This window comes from Petromyzon marinus, unplaced genomic scaffold (assembly GCF_048934315.1).
Source record: "Petromyzon marinus isolate PM22_M1 ecotype Great Lakes invasive population unplaced genomic scaffold, UKy_Petmar_22M1.pri1.0 PM_G_Scaffold_57, whole genome shotgun sequence".
In the NCBI taxonomy this organism is placed as follows: domain Eukaryota; kingdom Metazoa; phylum Chordata; class Hyperoartia; order Petromyzontiformes; family Petromyzontidae; genus Petromyzon; species Petromyzon marinus.
Genome location: NW_027423010.1, coordinates 666,082 through 674,651, shown reverse-complemented (window position 1 = coordinate 674,651; position 8,570 = coordinate 666,082). Strand labels below are relative to the sequence as shown.

General features: G+C 44.9%; 1 long non-coding RNA gene across 1 annotated transcript; it reads left to right on the top strand.

Moving 5' to 3' along the window:
• Positions 1-3,948: 3,948 nt before the first annotated feature.
• LOC142918200 (uncharacterized) lies at positions 3,949-6,580 on the top strand. The gene is made up of 4 exons (XR_012937436.1): positions 3,949-4,024; positions 4,346-4,411; positions 4,646-4,754; positions 5,449-6,580. It is a non-coding gene; the product is annotated as an uncharacterized LOC142918200 (long non-coding RNA).
• Positions 6,581-8,570: the final 1,990 nt, after the last annotated feature.

The window sequence follows — 8,570 nt, the reverse complement described above, 5'->3', positions numbered from 1 at the left end:
AGAACCACCAGAGAACACACACGGGAGAGAAACCCTTCAAGTGCAGTGTGTGCGTGAAGGCGTTTGCACAGTCATCTGATCTTGTAAAACACCAGAGAACACACACGGGAGAGAAACCCTTCAAGTGCAGTGTGTGCGTGAAGGCGTTTACACAGTCATCTGATCTTGTAAAACACCAGAGAACACACACGGGAGAGAAACCCTTCAAGTGCAGTGTGTGTGGGAAGACATTTTCAGATTTATCTACTCTTAAAAAACACCAGAGAACACACACAGGAGAGAAACCCTTCAAGTGCAGTGTGTGCGTAAAGGCATTTGCACAGTCATCTGATCTTGTAAAACACCAGAGAACACACACGGGAGAGAAACCCTTCAGGTGCACGATGTGCGGGATGGCGTTTACACAGTCATTTAATCTTGTAACACACCAGAGAACACACACGGGAGAGAAACCCTTCAAGTGCAGTGTGTGCGTGAAGGCATTTGCACACTCATCTGCTCTTGTAAAACACCAGAGAACACACACGGGAGAGAAACCCTTCAAGTGTACTCTGTGCGGGAAGGCGTTTACACAGTCATATAATCTTGTAAAACACCAGAGAACACACACGGGAGAGAAACCCTTCAAGTGTACTCTGTGCGGGAAGCCGTTTGCAGATTCATCAAACCTTCAAGTACACCAGAGAACACAGAAGCATCAGAAGATCCACAAGGAGTGGAGTCTGAAATCAGCTTGTGAAAGTCAAAGTGCCGCAATGAGCCCATCCCTCATGAAACAAGAACCGGACGAAAATCCCAGCTTAGACACTTTAAAGGTATAAAGGTGAAATATGAAGAGGTGAAGCTGAAATATGAAGAGGTGAAGGTGAAATGTGAAGAAGTGATGAGCGAAGAAGTGAAGGTAAAATGTGAAGATGAAGATTCAACTCCAAAATGGGACCTTCACATCGTGAAGCAGGAGGAGAATTCTGACTGTGAGTCAGAGTGAGGCAACTCCCAGCAGTTTGTGGAAGTGAAGTGTGGGTGGACTTGCTCCTAGACAATACAAAGTCAAGTGGAGACCCGGTAGATGTGTAAGCCAGAGACGATGTTGCCCCAATAGATGCACCTTTGTCACAGGCCTTTAATGACAAGAATGCAAAGTTGAACACTTTGTGGGCCCGTGGGTTGCGTAGATCTTTAACCAGGAGCGAGAGACAATAAGCCCTCAAGCATTCACTATGTTATCATAATAATTGCTTTTACATGGTGCTTGCTTAATCGCCTCAGCAACTCGGAGTTTTGTATCTCAAACGCTCTAGCATCCCCAAGTAGCAGCTGCCCCTGTGTGGCACAAGGTGGTGGCCCTGCACTGGCCTGCATGTGGACAAGAGCCTGTCAATAGGGGCGATGATTGATGTGTCATCTCAGTTGTGTAGTTTGTAGGTAATGTTTAGAATTTGCTAAATTTTCACTCACACGCCAGCATGCAATGGCCTACTCGTTTTGAATGACACAACAGTATGTTTTACATACACTGTGAAGCAGACTGTGCAGCTTTTTTTTTAAAAGCTTCTTGTTAATACGATGTAACGTGATGCAGTATATTTCACTGCAGTAATCCAATTTTGTTAATATGCCTGTCAATAATTTAGAATGTATACGTGTCTGATTTTGTGCATATTTGTAACATTTGATCTGTAAGGGTCAAACATTGAATAAGTGATGTTAGGACAAAGTGTGCGTGTGTGTTTGAAAGTAACCTGTACAGAGAACTCAGGTGAGACCCATTGTTCTTGTGATACAGGTCAAATGGTGTTTTTGTGTTCCACGAAGCATCTGGAGCAACGCATTGTCTTTGAAATAGGTAGCACCCTCGGATCATTCATCAGTTACAAGGCATACCACTTAAAAGTTACACGTATAGGAGGAGGTACATTCTCTACAACACGAATTGTAGTTTTGTCTTACGTGTTGACGTAGATTTTGTCTAACTAGGACTAGAAATGTGTCTTGCTGATTGACGTCTGGATGTTCGTACCTATCGGTTGAAGCAAACCCCACTGCTGTTGTTGACGCTGTGCACCAATAAGGGTCCAACACATTGACGGCCTTCAGGCCAGGAAAGTCACAACATTTGCACACAAAGGACGCATTCACGCAAGCACCCGGTGCTCTGTTTTGAAGTTTTAAAATGAAACATCTTTGAATTGTGTTGTGTTTTGAATTAGATGATTTTATTTCTTCATTAAAAGCTTGTATCAATTTACATCTGGAAGACTTCATTGAAAATGACATTTCGTGTGAATTTTCTCTCGTCATTAAGTAGATGGCCTTGCCGGGGGTTCGGTTCAATGCGGACACACAGTGAACACACATACAGTGTACACACAATGTACACACACAGTGTACACAGACAGTGTACACACAGTGTACACAGAGTGTACACACACAGTGTACACACACACTGTATACACAGTGTACACACACAGTGTATACACAGTGTACACACACAGTGTACACACACACACACAGTGTATACACAGTGCACACTGTACACACACAGGGTACAAATAGAGTATACACACTGTACACACAGTGTACATACACTGTACACACAGTGTACACACATACAGTGTACACACAGTGTACACACACACAGTGACACACAGTGACACAGTGACATAACATTCGCCACTAAGTGGCGGTGACGTCACCACGACGCTTGTGCCAGGCACAGTGACACACACACACAGTGACACACAGTGACACACACACACAGCGACACAGTGACACACAGCGACACAGTGACACACACAGTGACACACACAGCGACACACAGTGACACACAGTGTATACAAACAGTGTACACACACACACAGTGTACACACACAGTGTGCACACACAGTGTACACACACAGTGACACACACAGTGTACACACGCAGTGTACACACACAGTGACACACACAGTGTACACATACACAGTGTATACACAGTGTACACACACACAGGGTATACACAGTGTACACACACACAGTGTACACACGGTGTACACACACAGTGAACACACACAGGGTACACACACAGTGTACACACACACAGTGTATACACATAGTGTACACACACACAGTGTACACACACAGTGACACACAGTGACACACACAGTGTATACACATAGTGTACACACACACACAGTGTACACACACACAGTGAAACAGTGACGCACACACAGTGACACACATAGTGACACACACAGCGACACACAGTGACACACACAGTGTACACACACACAGTGTACACACACAGTGTACACACACACAGTGACACAGTGACACACATAGTGACACACACAGCGACACACAGTGACACACACAGTGTACACACACACAGTGTACACATACACAGTGTATACACACAGTGTACACACACAGTATACACGCACACAGTGTACACACACACGGTGTACACACACAGTGTACACACACACACAGTGTATACACACAGTGTACACACACACAGTGTACACACACACAGTGTATACACAATAATGTCCACGTTGTTGCTGAGCTCACACACTCAAGGGAGGGAGCAATGGAAAATGAATCTAAATCAACTTAAACTGCAACTCTGTGACGTCACCACTCTTAATTACCTCATCGGCGTGAAACGCCAGGGGGAGGTCTACATCGCTAGTGACGTCATGTCACCAAGGTATTCACCCCTCCCCCGTCCCCCGCGCTCTCGAGCGTGACGTCCCCTCCGCATGGGTCACTGCCGATATTGCTCCAGTGGCAATCCTTATTTGGGCAAAGCTACGTCCAGTGACTGGTGGCTCATTAACATAATGTATCCGTTGAAGCCGTCGCGATTATATTGCGACGGGTTCAGCGCCCACGCCCCCATCCCTCGACGTATGTTCCGGTTTCATTAACATAATTTATTCAGTTACAGAGCCGCTCGTGGGAGGGAAGTGACGTCATACTACTTCCTGCTGTCGCGAGGTAACAGGAAGCTGCCGTGTGCGCGCTTGCACTGAAATCCGAGGTGAGAAATTCTCATCGTTGTGGTGGTGGTCGTTGTGGTGGTGGTCGTTGTGGTGGTGGTGGTTGTTGTTGTTGTTTACCAAGGTAGAGCCTCTCTCTCGTAGGGATGTCAGTTGAGTAGCAGCGAGCATGGGAATCGATGTCCAGGTTGGAACTTTACAACGCGGGGCCTAGCCACGCGGGGCCTTGCCTCCTGCCCTCGCCTGATTGCATTCACTTTAATTATCTCGCTTAAGTTTAATTTGTCTTCACCCGGCTCGCCACTTTGTAACTTTGTTTTATTGTCAATATTCACGCAGTTTTTATTTTCTTTTGTTCCCAGGCCAAGCCCGCTTGCGCTGCTATACCGCTCTTGTTATCAGAAGCGACCTGCCCACAACAACACAAGGTGAGGCTTTGTCAACGTGTGTGAATGTTTTGACTTAAAACTTTGGTGACTGCAGGAATTAATATTCTTGGTTCTTTCGGTAAAGTCACGTAGATAGAAAATGAAATAACAATAAACGTAAAAAATAGTAAATAAAGCAAAAAAAACCCACGTTTTGATTGCAACACAAGTGCTCTTTATTTAATGTAATTGTATTATCTGTTATTGTTATTTTCTGTCTACGTAACTTTACAGAAAGAACCAAGAATACGTGTGTCAATGTTTATCGGTCAAAGACGCGCAAACTCCAGATATACAGCAGGCGTCAGTGTCGGGATCGAACCCATGACTTCCTGTATACCAGGTGAGGTAGTTAACATCTCACCAGTTAGTCTCGGCTATGTTAATTGATCCTCGATTAATTACTTGGTGTAGTGAGGAAGCATTAATGCTGAGCAGATGAAGGTGGCCAGGCATGATTCTAGACACGCCACCGCCAGTGTGTGACCGTGTAAAATTTGTATTTGCAGTCAAGTCTATCAACTCTATTGAACACGGAGATTATATCAAAACAACAGTTTATTTTTATTTTCCTCTGGAACTCTTACTAAGGATGGAAACAGGAGGTGAACACAGCACACACATGCAGCTGAAGTCGGAACTGGTCATCCCAGCATTCAAGGACATCTGAGTTGCGATTGAACATTAATTCATGCATTTCAGCATAACACAAATAGTATTGTTTTCAAAATCCTTTGCTATGTCAGCTGAATTTAGCTCTCATAAATATTCCGTTTGTAGCCAGACAGCCGAAATTGTGTACTCGGAGTTTTGGGTGAACATTCATTTTGAAGATACGAGGACTTCCAGGCATGTTTATAACCATTTGCCCTCTCATTGTGTGCCATCACAGCCCTGTGATGAATTTGGGAAACGTTTTTACTACATCATAAATATATTAATATAGACGTGTAAGTCACATGTGACTATATATGCATTCCTCTGTGCCTCGATACTGTCGTGTAGATGGTGTGGATATTATTTTTTTCTGTCTGCAGCTGGCGCTGGTCTGATGGAAGAAAGGCAGTCAGCGCAGCTCGGTACGACAAGTCAACAATGCGACCAGCGTGCATACAGCACGGATCGGACTGGAAATTTGACACAGCACCAGAGAACTCACACAGGAGAGAAACCCTTCAAGTGCACTGTTTGTGGGAAGACATTTGCTTGGCCATCAGTTCTTCAGACCCACCATAGAACACACAAGGGAGTGAAACCCTTCAGGTGCACGGTGTGCGGAAAGGCGGCGGTGGTGGTAGCAGTCCTGACGTGGCACTGTTCCTCCTCAAGGTGCTTCTCCTCCAAGAGGCGCTTCTCCTCCTTGACGCTCTTCATGTTGGTGAGACACTTCTTCTCCTCCTCATCCTCCTCCAGACGGTTCTCTTCAAGACACTTCATTTCGCAAAGACGCTTCGCATCCGTGAAGCACTTCCCTTTAACGAGGCACCTCTTGAGGAGATAGTCTCGGAAGCACTTCTCCTCTTTGCGGCACTTCACCCTGGCAAGCCACTGCACCTCAAATAGGCGCTCCTCTACCATGAGGCGTTTCTCCGTTGCAAGGTCCTTCTCCTCCTGGAGATGCTTCACCCTGCGGAAGTCTTTCAACTCCCCAATTATCTTCTGTTCAAGCAAAGATAACCACAGGAATATTCAGACATGCACATGCAAATACATACTCACACATCTGTGTACAGATGCAGACATCCACGTTCACTCATTCAAACTTGGTTAGCACACACATGAATATACACAATCACCTGATGTTAACATAAGGCCTTATCCATCAATACTTTGATCACATTGTACGTGTAGCCATAACGTCTAAATATCCCAAACCCCTACAGAATCAAAATCCATGTTACATCCTCAAATATCCTCACAAACCCCATACATGCACTTAAGGCTGTGATCGACTGTGAAGATTTGATATATGTTGGCAACAATCATCACTGGCAATAGTTTCCACATGTTCCACTTTAACGATCTGGAAGCCCATAATGATGACAAATTTCACTGCAGTGCCCATAATGGGCAACTGGAATGGCAACTTCCAATCAACTAACATAAATAATTAATGTGACTGATTTATATCATTCTGTCTTCATTGTTAATAAATGACCACTTCAAGTGCTTGCATGAGTGGGATGGTCGAGAGATTGGGTGATGGTGTTGGGAGATGGTGTTGTTTTATGAAGAAGTGAAGTAGTGGAATGTTCTAGAGAGATGGTGTCTTGTGATGGTATAGAGACATGATGAGGCTCTATGATGGAGTATTTAAATGATGGTGGTGTGGTGTGATGAGAAAGGTGATGTGGAGAGATGGTTTAGTGATATTTTGGTGTGATGGTGTGATGACACAGTGTGCTAGTTTTGGAGAGAATGTTGTGTTTGACCCCACAGATCCCATACACACCTTTGGGGAGCGATGCTTGTAACCTTGGCCTGGGAAAGGGTCCACATTATCCATAATGTCCCCCCATGAGGTCGACTGGCAAGACGACTCCCGGCCTACGAAGAACAGAAAATTCATTCAAAGGACGAGTAATGAATTAGAGAACGAAGGACATGGAGTTTCACAGAACTAATTTTAAGATCCCTGTAATTACCTCTTATCACACAACAGGACCTGCTATTGAGAAATATTCATCACGTAGCAGTAAAACTTTACAAGTCATTTTTTTTGTGGGCATGCTGAGACTATTAAATGCATAAGCTTGAGACATCTGTTTAAACAAGGATGGCTGAAACTCAGATCTAAACCCATCGTCTCTGCCACACTCGATCATTACGTCTTCCCATCACCACCAAGCCATGTCTACTAAAATTAATTGATCAAGGACCCTCCTCTGCATATAAGCCACGTGATGCAGGTATCAGGGAACTTACCCTCATAGTCATCCAAGATCTCAGCCCACTTGATTTGTCCGTCCATGTTGTTACAAAGGAGTAGATTCTGTTTGAAGTTGGATGGTCTGGGGAGGTTGGAACAACGCTCGGATTTAGCAACAATTTGAATCACTGATCCTCTCAATTATTACATATTTGACCACTCACTGTACCAATCCAATCACTTCCCTGCCAGTTGCCTTCAAGCCCACTCACTCGCTTGTTTGCCCACTCATGCGTGTGTCCATCACTCATTCATCCACCAGCACCAACATGTTTATTCCAACTGCCCATTGCATTAAACATAATCGCCAGACTTAATTATATTCAATCTCTAATCCAGACATGCATCTAAATGTACACCCTATTTGTATTAATCAAATATATGATCAAGCTCCTCCCCCCCCCCCCCCCCCCCCCCGTGATTTCATAAAGCAGTGCCTCATCAAAGTCACAGAAATAATGTGCCCGGAAAAAGTGCAGGATTTCAACAGCGTGAGCTTATGCAGAAATACAGTGGTGCAGAGAATCGAGGACTTGTCAGCTAACTTGAAACTTCAGCTGAGAGACAAAGCTTGTGCTTTTGATTTTTACTCGATAGCATGCGATGAGAGCACAGATGCCACAGACACCGCGCAGCTGTTAATTTTTTTGCGGGGAGTAGATGATAATTTTTGCTGTACGGAGGAACTGCTTGATATGATGAGCCTAAAAGGCACAACGACGGGTAGAGATATTTTTTAAGCTGTGTCAGAGGCAGTTGAAAAGATGGGGCTTAAATGGGACAAGCTCTGTGGAGTAACAACGGATGGAGCTCCGGCCATGACGGGCGAGCGCAAAGGAATGGCATCGATGGTGTGCGCCAAGGTAAAAGAGAGCGGAGGTGAGGCTCTTAGGATGCACTGTATAATCCACCAAGAAGCACTGTCTGCCAAGACTGTCCAGCTGGGCGATGTGATGAACACTGTTGTAAAAACTGTCAACATAATTCGAGCTAGAGGACTGTACCACAGAGAATTTAAAGCTTTCCTATCTGATGTGGATGCTGAATACGGGGATGTACTCTACCACTCTGATGTGCGCTGGCTCAGCCGCGGCTCTGTGCTGCAGCGGTTTTATTCGCTGAGATCAGAAATCGACCAGTTTTTGAAAGAGAAGGGCCGACCTCTTCATGAACTGAGTGACCCTCTGTGGCTGGCAGACCTGGCATTTTTAGTTGATCTTACTCATCATC